General features: G+C 34.5%; 1 long non-coding RNA gene across 1 annotated transcript in view; it reads right to left on the bottom strand.

The window, feature by feature from the left end:
• The window catches only part of LOC149409355 (uncharacterized), a 115,690-nt gene extending 104,147 nt beyond the window's left edge, over positions 1-11,543 (bottom strand). Inside the window, exons 1-2 of the long non-coding RNA XR_016305174.1 lie at positions 11,468-11,543; positions 10,700-10,848 (exon numbers count right to left, since the gene is read on the bottom strand). This is a non-coding gene — a long non-coding RNA (uncharacterized LOC149409355). The remainder of the gene's footprint in view (positions 1-10,699; positions 10,849-11,467) is intronic.
• Positions 11,544-14,972: the final 3,429 nt, after the last annotated feature.

The raw sequence follows: 14,972 nt of genomic DNA, 5'->3' as shown, positions 1-14,972 counted from the left end.
GGTTTTCACGATCGCTCAGTTTTCTGCTCACTCCGTATCGGGGGTAGGTGCGCCGCACACCTGTGCAAATAAGCCAAGCGAACCGGGTTTTACGAGAAACCGGTATATTAAGTCGGAAAATACGCTTAAGCGTATAATACAAGTACCTACATGCTTGCACAGCTTTTTGGCTACCAGAGTTAAGGAAATTAGCTGTTATCGTATATTTTTAGGCGATAATTTCCGACATTGTCAACCTGTTAGTAAAAAATCTTAAATATTAATACTCAAATAACCAAAAATGTGCTGACGTCATTCACGTAAAGGTGCCGGTGCGTGATACCAATGGGATCAATGATACCAGTTCCAGTTACCAGTACAACATTGCAAACATGCCTCTAAAGATTGCAATATTTCTTTTTATTTAAGAGCACTAGTCTGAGACCCCCAATCAGAAGAGAAAATAGTTACACTAGTACCTATATCTAAAGCAGATGCTTCTTAACTTTCTCAATAGACGATCTTCTTATCTTCACTATTTCCTATCGCAACTTTACAACTCATTTGATACATTCTTCAAGTTTGATTTTGGGGGTGCTGTAGTCCCACAGGCTCTGGAAGCAGACAATTCTTCCTCAGCTTTGATCATCAAACCCGCTCATCTGTTGATGACCTCAGTTTTTCTTTTCCAACATATTATTCGATTCGATGATGTCGTGATTCGAACATTCATCTGAAAGTCTTAACACAATATGTCTAGCTTTGTTCTACTCGACGTAGATACCACTTTCTATCGTATCGTATCGTCTTTATATGGTGGCCTTTTCCGTCGTGTCGACATTTCATAAATTAATAATGAACACTGATGTTAATGTTTTGGCATTATTTGTTTTTATCTACCTAATTCAAAGAAAAACCTCAACAACAACACAATGATAGTAATTATGTTCGTGTAAGTAGGGATATTCGATGTAGTTTTGGCGTATACCATAGATGTCGCACGGACAAAGACTCAAAGGACTTACCCATTTTTGTTTAATGATTATATTATTTACGTTACAGTTAGAAATCTTCAGTAGGATCAGGCATAAGCCTAATTATTTCCTATTTTTACATCACAAAAATGTTTTTTTCAAAGCCAAGTAAACATAGAAAAAATTGAAGTCTTAAGTTTGGGTGATAAACTTTAGTATCCTTTGTCACTATCTATATTGTAAATATATACAAGTTGATATTTCCGTGAACGTCGTATTCATAAGTGACATTGATAGATAGCCAATGTTTTAATAATAAATATGTTTGATGGAATGAAACGACAGAATTGTTTTTGTATATTTTTCAATTAAATTTAATGAATGCAGGTACCAGCGGCAGCGCCTACGCAGGTACGCCGTTTTCCAACTTCTAACTTTTCAGCTGAAAATGTTTTTAATTAACAGTCTTTACAGACCTGATATTATTTCCAGTGAATGTCGTCAACAGTTGTCGATAATAAGTTTTAACTCAAATTATAAATTATGTTTATTCATGGAAATTAAAAAAGCCTTCAATTTTACAATTTAAATTCTTGCAATTATAAAAAATGATTTGGTATAATGAATAATGGAGCTACCTTTGCTTGCAATTTCATTGTATGACTATCATATAATATTATGAATTTCGGTTAGAATCAATCCACATATTGCTTCATTCACATTCATACATACGTCACATATCAATTTATATCGGCTCTAGCGATGGCTGAATATTTGAATTTGTGTCATGTCTTCGTTGACGTCCCCAACTCCTTCCATCCATTTGGGCGCCGCATATTCTCTTGACATTAATCTCCAAATCTCCGTACAAATTGTAGATATCTAAACTGTTTATTTCCCTTACAATCCCTTTCGGGTCTCCTACTTTTAAACGTTATTTGATAATTTTTATATCACATTCTTATTATGTTACATTATCATAGTTGTCAGTTTCTTATCGTGTTACTAAAATTCGGTATTTCAATCATCATCACTTTATCACCGCCATTAAAATAGATTCTTCTTGTCAGTAGTAATCTTGATCCATCTCGTATAGCCTTGACTGGTGTTGGCAGGCCGGCCGGTTTTAGGTCTTCGTGGATTATCGCCGCCGGTTCTAAATCTCTACTCGAGCTGTCTTCTAAATTATGCAGCTACCTTCCTTTCATCATTCTTAGGCATTCCAAATAAGGATCTTTATTTAAACTTAATATTGTTCTCAACTGACGAAAATGATAAGCAATTCACTCACAATTGTTTATGTAAATTTCATTCCTTCGTAGCAGAGGGTGCACCTAATATATTCCACATCAAAGGATTCATGAAAATAGATAATGCGGTATTCAGTATTTACGCGACTGACATGTTATCCTAATTCCACTTGTAACAATACAGCCACCACTAATAATACATAATCGTTTTAATTAGGCGGGTAGGAACCCGGAACGCAGCTGCGAGGGTAGACGACCTAAGCTACTAAGCCGCACTTACCGAGAATATAAATTGTTCAATTTATTATCATTATGAACCTATCCGTTCGGTGGATTGTTTAGAGGACATCCATTAAATAATATGCACGCCAAATAGTCTTATACAATACAGATAAATCATACCCTCAGCGCTCGCCGGCGATAAATTACAGCATGTTAGTCAGTTGCTGCAGCGTTGTCTTCCTTCCTTATTTATGGCGCTTATTATCCAGCTCAGGGCGGTTTAAATTGAGAAGATAATGCGTTTTACAGGATAATCAAGCCACTTTGTTTATTCGGTTGGATTATCGTAGGAATGTTGAAAGCTGCCGCCCGCGAAAAGGTCGTCAAAGCTTTATCGATTGGGCCAATATTCTGGAAAGATTATAAGGTGATATAATATTTAAATTACTTAGGTTTTTGGTTGCGCTCTTTTGGTTTGTTTGCAAGGAGTTTTATTGCATCGCACACGGGATTCTTGAAAATATTCTCGAAATCTAGTTTTGCCAAAATTATTTGTATATTGCTTTATATTAATCAGGCACATTATTCTATTTTACTTATATGGTAAGAAGGGAGACAGAGCTGCTATTTATACTAATTGCCTTTATTTAGAGGGAAGATTGCCGAATTTATTTTTTTACCTTCACTAGCCGAAGATTGGAACATCTCTGGTCAGCGGAAAAGATACACTCATTCTTACTGCACCATACGAGAAAAAACATAGTTTTTTATATAAGCGAAGACCTATAGCTGGATAGGTATAGAGTAGTTGTATAAATATGTCATGTTCCGAGTGGAAAACAATTTTTATATCGATTTTTCTCTTCTAAATATATTTTTACTTTGAAATATTCACGGAAATACTGCAAAATTTTGACATCAGATATAAATACACAAATATAGGGAAATTTTGTCAAATTTTCTCTTCAATGATTTTATATATTAGAAATATGTAAATAAGTATCTTTATTATATTTGTCCTCTTAGTCTGGAGTGTAATATTATGGATCAAATCATGATTATAAATTTGTTATAATATTTTTTTATCAAAGTGAAATTCAATCTCGGTACACTTGAGGGTGAAATTCTTCAGTTTCTGTTTTTGATGGTTCGTTTTCTCGTTATTTATGTTTTTTTTATTTTCATCTGCTTTGTCAAATTATTCCCAGAACTTAAATACAGGTTTATGTCTTCCATATATGATTCTATGTTTGTTTATGGTTTATGTCTTCCATATATGATTCTTCTGTGGTGTTTCAAAAAATATCGGATAAAATGGGTGATTATGAAATTAGAACGTAACCCGTTGTGTACAATTTGAGTAATCTTGCAATTCGCTGTTCGTATTATAATCCCTTTGTAACTATTGTAAAAAAAAGCAAGATGAAGTTGAGGGCTAGTCAACCAAAACCGTTAACCACAGAGAAAACTTTTGTTTTTTGTCATTATTAAGCTCTGCTTTTTTATACAGCCCTTTGATTTTTTTTTCGAAGGCACAATACTAACTCACAGGTATAAATATGATTTAAAATGAATTTTCCCCAATTAGTATTGTTAAGTTAACTACCCTCAATACCATCAGACTTTTGTCACATACTTTTGACATAGCGTAAACCAATACAAGAGTTCAATTTGTAAGCAATGGAGAAGTAAGTCAAAGGCACCACATAAAAAAAATTTGGAGCTGTAATAGAGCGTCCATATTTCGTGATGATACCCCAAAATAATGGCAGAATATTACCGACCCTGGTGTATTGGACAGACCTGCGATTGATCAAACCTCTAAAATAAAGTGGGAATCTTAACGCCATAAGTAATGAAGTCGTGTAAAAACAATATTCGGTACGCGGCCCGGCGTGATGGATGGACCTACGGTTGACTTTGTCCTTACAGGCCTGGAAAATCGATCTCTCCGTAGGGTTTATTTTGATTATTTTTGATGCGCGTATTACTAAAATCTCAAATGTTTCCATAAATGTCCCTTAGGAAGTTACTAATTTATCGTCTATAAAAAAAAATCTGGTGCTTACGGCTAATTTTTATGGCCAAAAAACGTTTGATAAATTTTCTAACCGTTTTACATAAAATATTTTAACGATAAATCCTGCTTTTATTAATCTTAAATATAAATACATCCGTAGGAAAGAACTCTAGAAACATTCCAGATTTTAGTGATATGTTCATCAGAAATAATTAAGAAGTGAGCGTCGAGAAAACCCTCGTTATTAGAGTCTTATGTCGCCTTATTATCAATACGCATATCAGCGTAGTTTTGACGGAGTAGCGTAATTTGTTTTTTCGTCTCGTTTCTTCAATTTATTTCGACGTCTTCGGATACATTATTTCCAAGAATTTTATAAATATCTCTTTTGAATCGTTGTTGATTGGTTGTTCACAATTGAACGGTTTATGTGTTGTCGATGGGTAGATTTTATCTTTCAGTGGTGTGATATTTTTTAATAATTCTTTTAATTTTTTTATATGTCATATCCTTCAGGAAGCTGGAAATATCAGCTTGCTGCATCTTAGCTATGATAGACGACAGCTTGTTAAGCTGATGAGCTACCAACAACGGTAGATCATTCTATTCGGTTTCCTTTTAAATCTTGATAATATCAAAAATATCCTAACGTAGGCAGTGGTCACCTTTTCAGGTGATTCGCAGTTTAGTTATATGTAAAAGTGTATCTTTTGCACGGTGCACTTCTTAAATTCTGTGCAGCAGGTCCGAATAATAATTGAAAGTTCGTCTAGATACTCAACCTTGTGCTGAATAAATTCAAATAGTTCGTTTATGATCACCGTACAGATTATCCATTGTTTGCGCTCTGCGCCTAGCTTTTGATAAAAATGACTTTTTAAGACACTTTTTTCTAATTAACTCTTATGTTCACATACCCGATTATTTGTATCTAAACGCGGTTACGAAATTTTATTACCTAGACTTTACTGTTGTTAAATTAAAAACAAAGTTTACAAACTATTAAACTAGACAAAAAACAAAGCTCAGTTGACAGAATGTGAATTGACAGAATGCGTCGATTGCGTTTGTTCAAAGATCATATTCGTATGCCCAAAACCTATTAGGTTTAATGCACAGGCTTATAATACATGTCTTAAAATATTCAGGCCCGGGCCACTCGGAACGGAAAATACATAACACAGTCTTTCCTTATCGGATACTTATTTCGTAAAACTGTGTAACTCGAGTGCTTTGTTATTATTTCTTTAATCTTCTCTCTGAGGTGTGCTTGTCGGCAAACTTTCATAGCAAAGTAGCGATTTGAGATATTAGAGCAGTTAATATTAATTCTTGTTAGCGCGGATTTTTTTGTTATTGTTTTTATCACCGTATTCTAACAAATTATGTAGATACGCGAGACACCTGGAGGTTTTTTAAAGGAACCGACTATATCCGTTTGGGGCGGTAAGTGTTTCTCCTGAAACATTATTCTCTAAAGCAATTCATGTAATGACGTCTAAATTATGCACGTAGGTAGGATCTTCGCAACGTGACCTACCCCCGGGTGGGTGGGTGGCAAAAGGAAATAGACATCAAAGCGGAATACACTCTACTCCACGGACAGCTTGTGGCCGAATAGGCTCCGGAACGATGTCCCATTCAGGTAGGCGTAATTCTCCACCTCCAGAATAACACGACCATTAATACCAGGATGTTTTGAAATAAATCAAAGTAATTGACTCTCGACTGTGAAAAATATAATGAAGTCAGAACATTTTTGCATTTCTCAACTCACACTTAACTTATACTCACGTTCGTATTTAAGTACAGAAAATGCGAAGTATTACAAAAATATTTTTCTAAAGTTATGCTGCAATAATTATTGTGTTGATGTTGTCTGTTACTGGGCAGAATCCTTAGAAATGAGTTTAATACATAAATTTTTGTATATTGCTCCCCGTTCCACAGTTAAACCTCGCTTTTGTACCGTGATTCGTGGCTCCTCTCATCCGAAGCTACATGCTTTGGTTGTAAATTATTCATTTATTTAATTATTGTGAAAAACAGTAAATACACAATATGTCAACAAATTTACATTTGATAACATTTTATTTATGATTAGTTCAGTTCCTTGAAGTTTAACTGAAAACTGTCTACGTCAGAAAAAAGGCGGTATAAGAGCGTAGTCATTCTCCCCAAAGGCGTGATAATTGGTAGATTGGTCCTGCATCTTAAAATAAAAAACCTGTGCTGCCTATCTCTGGTGAAATTATCGTGGACAGTGTATGTTAAGAACATCAGGATTACAAATGTGCCCAATGAAAAGATTTTGTGATATTAACACCATTGCAATTTTTCTTCTAACTTATAAACGATCTAGTCCTAGCATTCCAGCGTTATTAAGTAAAGTTCTATAACTGACGGCCTCCGTGGTCGAGGCTCTTGACTACCAATCCGAAGGTCACGGGTTCAATTCTCAAAGTAAATGAAGTAGAATTAATTTGTGTTCACAATTAATTCATTAAAAATAATATATAACAAGTATAATTAATTTATTATAAAAGTGGTAAAAACGAATTATTTTATTAATTTCAATTAAAATGGTGCCACAAAATGAGTTTGCTGTGTTAGAAGAAGTAATAATATTACTATTAAAATTGCACACGTACCTACATATAATTGTATTTACAAAACGTAAACAAAAAACACAAATAAAAAGAAAACATTTTACGAAAAAATATAATATCAATATGTCAATGTGATCTTTGGCATTGCATATCATTGGCCAGTGCCTCATAATTAGGAGAGTATGACGATAATCCTGTTAGCAAACAATCATAAAGATGTTCATCGGTGAGCCGAGATCTAAATCTTGATTTTATTAATTTCATGTTTGAAAACAATGATTCGCATAAATATGTCGAACCGAAAAAAGATTCAATTTTATATGTCGTTTTTTTTTTAAATGGGAACTTTTCTCTGTCCACTGTATTCCAAAAGTCCTCAGATATTAAGGATTTTAGCAAAATATCATTCATAAGGTCCAAAAATTCTAACTCTAGTTCTTCTTTCTTACCTTGAACAAAATCTGCAATACATGCGGACATTTCCATTAGATAAATCTTTGTGAAATATCAGTTTGGCTGTCGGGGCCATGCTTATTGCTTTCACTGACAGACAGAGCAGTCGGAGTCATGTTCCATGTTTTTTGGCGCCTTCGGAGTTCACCAGTTCGTGGCGTTCGTTCACTTCGGGTTTTCTGCGTGTACAAGGAGTGATGTGCAAATAGCACTCCCCGTTCCAGGCTAGCGTGAAGAGTGCAGTCTAACTCGCTGCTAGACAAGTTGCGACAAGTACTGTCAGCAAAGGAACCACTCATTCATACAATATCGAAACATACGAACGTATTTAATAAACCTAGGCACTCAAAAAATTAAAACAATTACAAATAAATAAAAATAATTCACATTTTTTATTAATGTTTATGAAAAAATTCTTTCACTGTCAAATAGTGGCGGGCACGGGGTTGTGAACCCCTGGTCTATCATAACAAATACGCATATATTATTAAAATTCTTCACAACTGCTTTGGTGACTTTTTCAAAAGCACAGTGGGGAGGTTGTATTTCGTGCATTTTTCTGTGAGCATTCTCATGGTAAGTAGATGGTCGAATGTACCGAAATTCTTGCAGAGGTTTTTACAACGTACTAAAATGCGAAAGTAGGTACTTATAAATACATTATTTAGTATATATTACGTTGTTTAGTGGCGTACCGTAATAGGTTCGGCGTTTTTTAAACTATTTTTTTAAATTATATAATCTATCGCTCAGTGGTATGAAAAGTACTTTCATCCCCTTCGGTTTTTTCTCCTATCCTATTTATTTAACCATAAGTTTTTCTCAACGTTAAAAATCACTATTCCCGGCGTCGCGAAAGTACCTCTTTCTTTTGTGCAGTGGCGGCTTGTGAATTTTATTTTCTTGAAAAAATCTTCCGCTTGTTCTTTTGCTGCGGATTCTGAGCAATGTCCAGAGCGCTAAAAACCACATAACATCATCCATACGAAAACAATCGGCAACGATATAGTTTATCTATTATTGAAAATGCAACAAACCGTCGCTGTTATTAATTTAAAAGGCCTCACCGACCAAAGGATGAGAGGATGGGAAAAAATGCTGACACTATTGAAATTATTATACATTTTCAAGTTTAAAATAAAATCGTCAATTTAATTTGGTTGTAAACTGCAGTAACGCTTTTTTAAAATTTATTTTTAGTTATTTCCTGGACTGGAAAATAAAAATTTAATCCGAGGTAAATAAAATCGACGTAAAATAATAATGAAAACGCCTTTTTTGATACCCAAATGTGATAAGGGGTCGGCCTGTTGCACCACACGACTCTAGGCGTCCCCATCCCCCCCTGTGGGAGGGGAGGGAGAGATGAAATTACATTTTGTTAAACTTGTTTTGGCCGGAAATTACTGCACGCTTTGTTTTGCTGCGAGGATACTTTATTAAATTTTAATGGCGCCAGAAATATACAGGTTCGTTATTTTAAACTAATGAATTAGACAAAGAATTTGGACTATGGCGACAAAATTTACCTTGAAACAAATAATTGTTTTTCATAAAGCGGTTTCGATTTAAAAAAATTCTGGCTGAGTTCCTCCCGGAGAAACTTGTTGGTCTAATGGTTAAGGGCGCTGACTTTGAAAAATGAGTTTATGGTTTTATTTTGAGATGTAGATATTTAAAACCCATTTTTTCATTCAAATAAGTTTATTGCTGGTGTTTTGTAATTTTATAAAAAGCATGAACAGTGAAAATATTTCAAAAAAAGTTTTCATATTCTTCCTTACACCGAATACAAGTACAAGGGTCCCATAGTCCGGAACCATTAAGACTACGGTATCCACAATACGAGTACAAGAATCCCATAGTCCGAAACCATCGGGACTACGGTATCCACAGTACAAGTACAAGATTCCCGTAGTCCGGAACCATCGGTTCTACGGTATCCACAATACAAGTACAAGAGTCCCATAGTCCGAAACCATTGGGACTAGGGTATCCCGAATTAGAAAGATGTGGTGAGGTTCAATGGTGGGGGGGAAGAGAGAGGTAGTTTAGTGGAAGGTTGAGAAGAACATGGCTATTCAAATATGGTCATCAAACATACATAAAGCCATTTCAAATAACTTTTCGGTTCTGTATATTGGACTTCAGCTAGGGTGATAATTGGAATATCTACAGCTCTGGAACATGCCTCAAAACTTACAATAATATATTTGTTTTACTTGTTAAATAATAAAAAAATAAATTAAATTCGATTTCTGGATTCTTAATTGAGGATCTTACATGGCGGGCATAAGATGTTTTTTTTAAATCTGCAAAATAAGGGTAGCGAAATTGTGAAATACGGTTTATCTCGTAATTATTTCAATTACCAACCAATGAACTTACCGCACTTACCAGTTGATCTTAAGTTGAGATAACCATTCTGAAATATGCGATATAAAAAGAACGGTTCCATGATAACTCAACACAGTGACAATTCAACACACTTTTAAAAAGTGATATGAAGTCATTAAAAACTAAAAAAAAATAAACCTAACCTAACCTAACCTAACCTACTTAACCCAGTTAATAAAGTTTTTGTTTCATCACTTTCCATGACTTTATATAACTTTTTAAAGATGTGATGAATTATCATTGTGATGATTTATCCGGTCACCAAAAAGAACAAAGCCAAAATATCCTGCAGTAATAGCCCAAAAAACTGCTTGTAATATTTAAACTATAAATATTTACTATTTAAAACTCTTCATTTGTTCATTGATTTTATTTTGAAAGACATTTTAGAGTTTATTTAAAAAAAGAAATGCTAAAAGTTGAAAATCACATATTATTTTATTTTATATCTTCGCGAATGTTATTTAAATTTCTGTTTAAAAATGTGAGCAAAAGATTTAAAGTGATCTGGCTGTGTGCGTGCTATTTAAAAAATTACCCCTTTGCGTGCCTTTTAAAATATGACTTATTTCAACTGCCCACCTTGTATCCGGAAAGCATTACGAAAAAATATAAAATATCGCTCTATAATTAATTAAAGCACGGATAATTTATTAGTTTGTAAAAATTGAAACGGGCGATGCGATCAGTATCTGAAACGCTTTCGGGTATAATTGAGCGGAGATAAGAACAAATTTATTGGCTCGTCACAAAAGCGCGGGAAATATGATTTCAATAATATGAAGTTTGACTTACCATCTCGCCTTGCCTCCTACCCCCTCGCCAGCAACGAACAAAAGTGTTGTTCGTAGCCGGTGCTCCTAGCGCGAACGCGGCGAGCAAGAAAATTTGGAATCCCCTCGACAGGTGACAGAACTCCGCTAAGATGATCCGCTCGCAAAGCACTTTTTTACAAACAATTTGCGAACAAAGTTTTCCGCGCTGAAAATTCGAGGGTCGCGACGCGTCCACACGAATCGGCAGCTGAACGAAGACTGAGCAGTGAACAGCGGGCGGCGGCCTCCCTACCCCCCATCGATCGCCTCCCCCACCCACCGCGCTGTTCCTCGGCGGGACGTTGGAATCAATTTAACATAAATATTCAACCATATTTCACAGTCACAAACTACTTCATAATTCTGTACAACGAAACTCGGACAATTAATTATTACTAAAATAAGAAATCGTCAATTTCAAGTAAAAATAACAGTTAACAATTAACAAACGTTCTCCAATTTTTTTATTATTCTTATGCTTGACTTTAGTAGAGTTTTTTTATTGTTGATAATTTTTTATAAACTTATTTTTTAAATATGTTATGATTAATTTTTAAATAATTTTTATGTGCATTTTTTAGATAAACGCATAGGAAAATTCCATTAACGCGACTAAAACTCGATGTTTACGGTTTTGCCTGTTACCAGGCCAGCCGTTGGTTACTACGGTAACGGCTGGGAGTGGGCGGGCGAATCCCCGGGTGCACCGCTGCAGCTAGCTCGCTCAGAGACTACGCAGCCCCCGTACCACCCCTCACCCTGGCCACACCGTGTTGCGTTAGGCTTTCCGGGAGTGAGTGACGAGCTATGGCGCAGATGTTCATCTCACTCCGACTAATGACAAATATCCGGGATGGACACCCACCCAACCCACTCTGCACCTGCATCCAGCCGATCATTAATCTATTTTTATTCGCTCTGCAATACCCAGATACACTTATATCAAACAATGGAGCACAATAACAGATATCCATTTCCCAAATAGATAAATTTTCCACTTTGCATAATATGATATTGTTTCCCATAACACATCAACGAACTTTTGGCCCCATTTGATTTTATTTTTTTTAAATTTTCCAAGCCACTTGTCGGAATCTTATTTGTGTTTCTTTCCACTTATGTTACTTGGCAGTGGGTTGAAGTTAATTGTAAAGAAAAACATTATTTACGTTCATCAATATCTTAAAATGTTCACAAGGCATCTTGAAGGCATGTACCATAGCAAACAAGATCGAGGCGATTCGCGCCATTTGCAGTTTCTTTGTTCCTTTCCCATAATTCGAGGCTCGGCTCGTGGAAATTTTGTCGTGTTTACAGTAACAAAACGTCTTATTTTGAACTATAATTTTGCCCTATTTGAGAAACAGTAATATAATAATAGTGTGTGTTATATGTTCGTATTGTGACAGTAATAACAGAAAAAGCCTTGCGAAGAAAATTACGGTGCGGTGTAGTGTTTTGTGCAAATGATTGATCCCGTAACCTTCTCATATTTTTAATCTAACACTGGGTTAATTAATTTTTTATATCGTTCATAATATATTGGTTGAGCTGAGATAATTAAAAATAACTAGCGCCATCACAACGGGAACCATCTTTTGGTTAACCAATACCTCTGCTATCGGTCTCTACGATACGATTGGCGACTTAGCAGGGGTGTTCCGGTTCATTGGGTGAGGATTGTCTGGGTCTTGGCGGCAGATGCGTCTACACACCTACTGTTTGGCGGGCTGGATTTGTAGAAACTGGTTGAGGGAAATCTTTTTACCTCTCCAGCAGGACTCTCTCGACCCGTTCAATTCAAACGCCCGTCACTCCTGGACATACTGACTATTGTATTATCTTTGGTGTGTGGCAGTTTATATTGGAACTCCATTACATTAGTTTGTAAACATCAAACTCTTCTCGAGCAACAAGTACTCGGTTTGCAGCATTAGTTATAATAGATCCTACTGGAAGAGTTCTGAGCTGGTTAGAACTCACCACCTGTTGACTATAGGTAATACAAAATTAACAATATAATTTGTTTTATTACACAAAAATTTTGTATTATTTAGTCTTTATTTTTTTAAGCTTTTTTGTCTAATTGCTCATCATTTGAAAATGGGATGTATTTATTTCAAAAATAGTTTTTGAACTTTGCAAAATTCTTTGTTGTAGGATTCATCTATATTGGTGATCTACGAGTAATCAAACCCACATTCTACCCAAAGCCTTCCTCATTGCGCACATATTGCCTACCAGTGGACAATGGACAATATCAGCGGGAACATAACAAGTTAATCGGTTTAATTGTTGGCAGATGAATCATCTAAATGCGTTTAAGATTGGCGATTGATTGATTTTATTCATTAATTTAATTCATTTAACATATAATATATCCAGCTAACAATAAATCCACCCTAATATAATAGAACTTCCTTCTTCTTCTGGCGTTAGTAAGATTAAATTGTTAATTTTAATTTTAGTTGTAAGTTGCCAAATATGTAAATACTCGTGTATATGTCGTTAAGATAGTAGTTATAGGCCTTAGTCGTAAGTCACTAGATATAAGTCTTAGAGATAAGTCAGTAGTTCTAGTATTAAATATTTAAGAAATATATTTGTACAGCGCCCTTGAGGTGATTTCTCACGAAAACGGCGCTATATAAATTAGCCAAATATTATTATTATTATATAAATTCCATAAGTTTAAATAAATAACTCGTTGCATAATAGGTATTAACATTTGCGGTAACGGATGTATTTTTGCACTTTGGTAGAATACAATAACAGTACTGAAGATATGCCGACATCTTACGTTGTGTCCCTCATATTCAAGGGGGTTAAACTTAAGAATTAATAATGTCTCGACTCTCGACATTCAAAAGTCTGTTGAAATAAAATGTAGGTTTTGTGACTAGTGACGTCACCCAGAAATAACACATATTTGTTGATACAAGAAAAATTAAAACTTAGAAGATTATTAAAACTAAGATTAACAATAAAAAATATATTTAAAAATGAAATACTTTGAATACACCACTTTTAATTAATAATAATCTACAAGTTTTAAACTTCGTCAGGATAATGAAAATGAACAAATTTAAAATTAAATAAGTATATACAAATAAGAACATATAGAAAATAATATAATGTGAGTTGATTGATTAGTTATTATTATAAAATATGAATAATACAAATTAAAATATATCAAATAAATTAAATTGTCTGAAAAGTTAATTATTAGATTCATTTATTTTTATAAACTGTCACAATTATGCGAAATTCAAAAACTTTTATAATTCAACATAAAATAATAAAATTTAGAACGTAATAGATAAAATGTGAATAAATTACAATCGGAACCCTATAATACCAAATATAAAACGACCTTTTTTCTAATCATTGGTTTTAATAATAATGCAGAAAATCTACAGAACCTACAGTGTTTCTAAAAATGTACTAGTATAATAAATCACAATTCGTCATTACGAACGTAGAATCAATAACTACAATAATAGATTTTAATACTTTTATATCTATTGACTCTTTATAGATAGGAGCAAACCATTAAACGCTGATTCTGAATTTAATTCCAGTTTTACTATAATATTTATTGTTAAATCCTATTTGATCAGGGCTTATCATAAATAAAGTAATGAATCAAAAAATTCGATAATGGCCATAATATTTAATTAAATGTTCACATGAAATGTATATCGACAAAAGAAAGTACCGTATATTTTACAGCAGAGGCATTTTCATATAAGCTTAGAAACTAGTTGAGATTTTATTGTATTTTAAGTCGGGGTGAATGGTAACTGGAGAAAAAGAGACAGTGACTAAATAGAGCATGATATAAGATTACGTTAGGTTAGTTTCAAATAAGATTTTATATTATTTAAAAATTAATTTCTGATTGATATTCCGTTGTTAACAGACCGATTGCCGGATAATGAACGTAGTCTGCTCTAAGGGGCAGATCCCCGGTGCACAGGTGTACGTGAGTGATACTCGACCTAGACGAGCGGAAAACCCCTTCACGGATGATGCTGGCCTCACGAGATATTTGTGTTACCTTCTTCATATAATACAGGCCTCTTCGAACCCGGATGAACAAATCCCTTCCTAGAGCCCATACTTCACCCGCCTCATAACGCTGCCCTACCAGGTGGCGACATAGTTACCCTGTCTTTACACTGTACAGACATAGACACTTTTGTGAGGTGTCACGTATAAAAATATTAAAAATACACACAACAAGAGTATTT

Source organism: Hesperophylax consimilis, chromosome 31 (assembly GCF_061612785.1).
Source record: "Hesperophylax consimilis isolate HC1 chromosome 31, BYU_Hcon_1.0, whole genome shotgun sequence".
Taxonomy (NCBI): Eukaryota; Metazoa; Arthropoda; class Insecta; order Trichoptera; family Limnephilidae; genus Hesperophylax; species Hesperophylax consimilis.
This window is presented reverse-complemented; position numbering and strand designations above follow the sequence as displayed.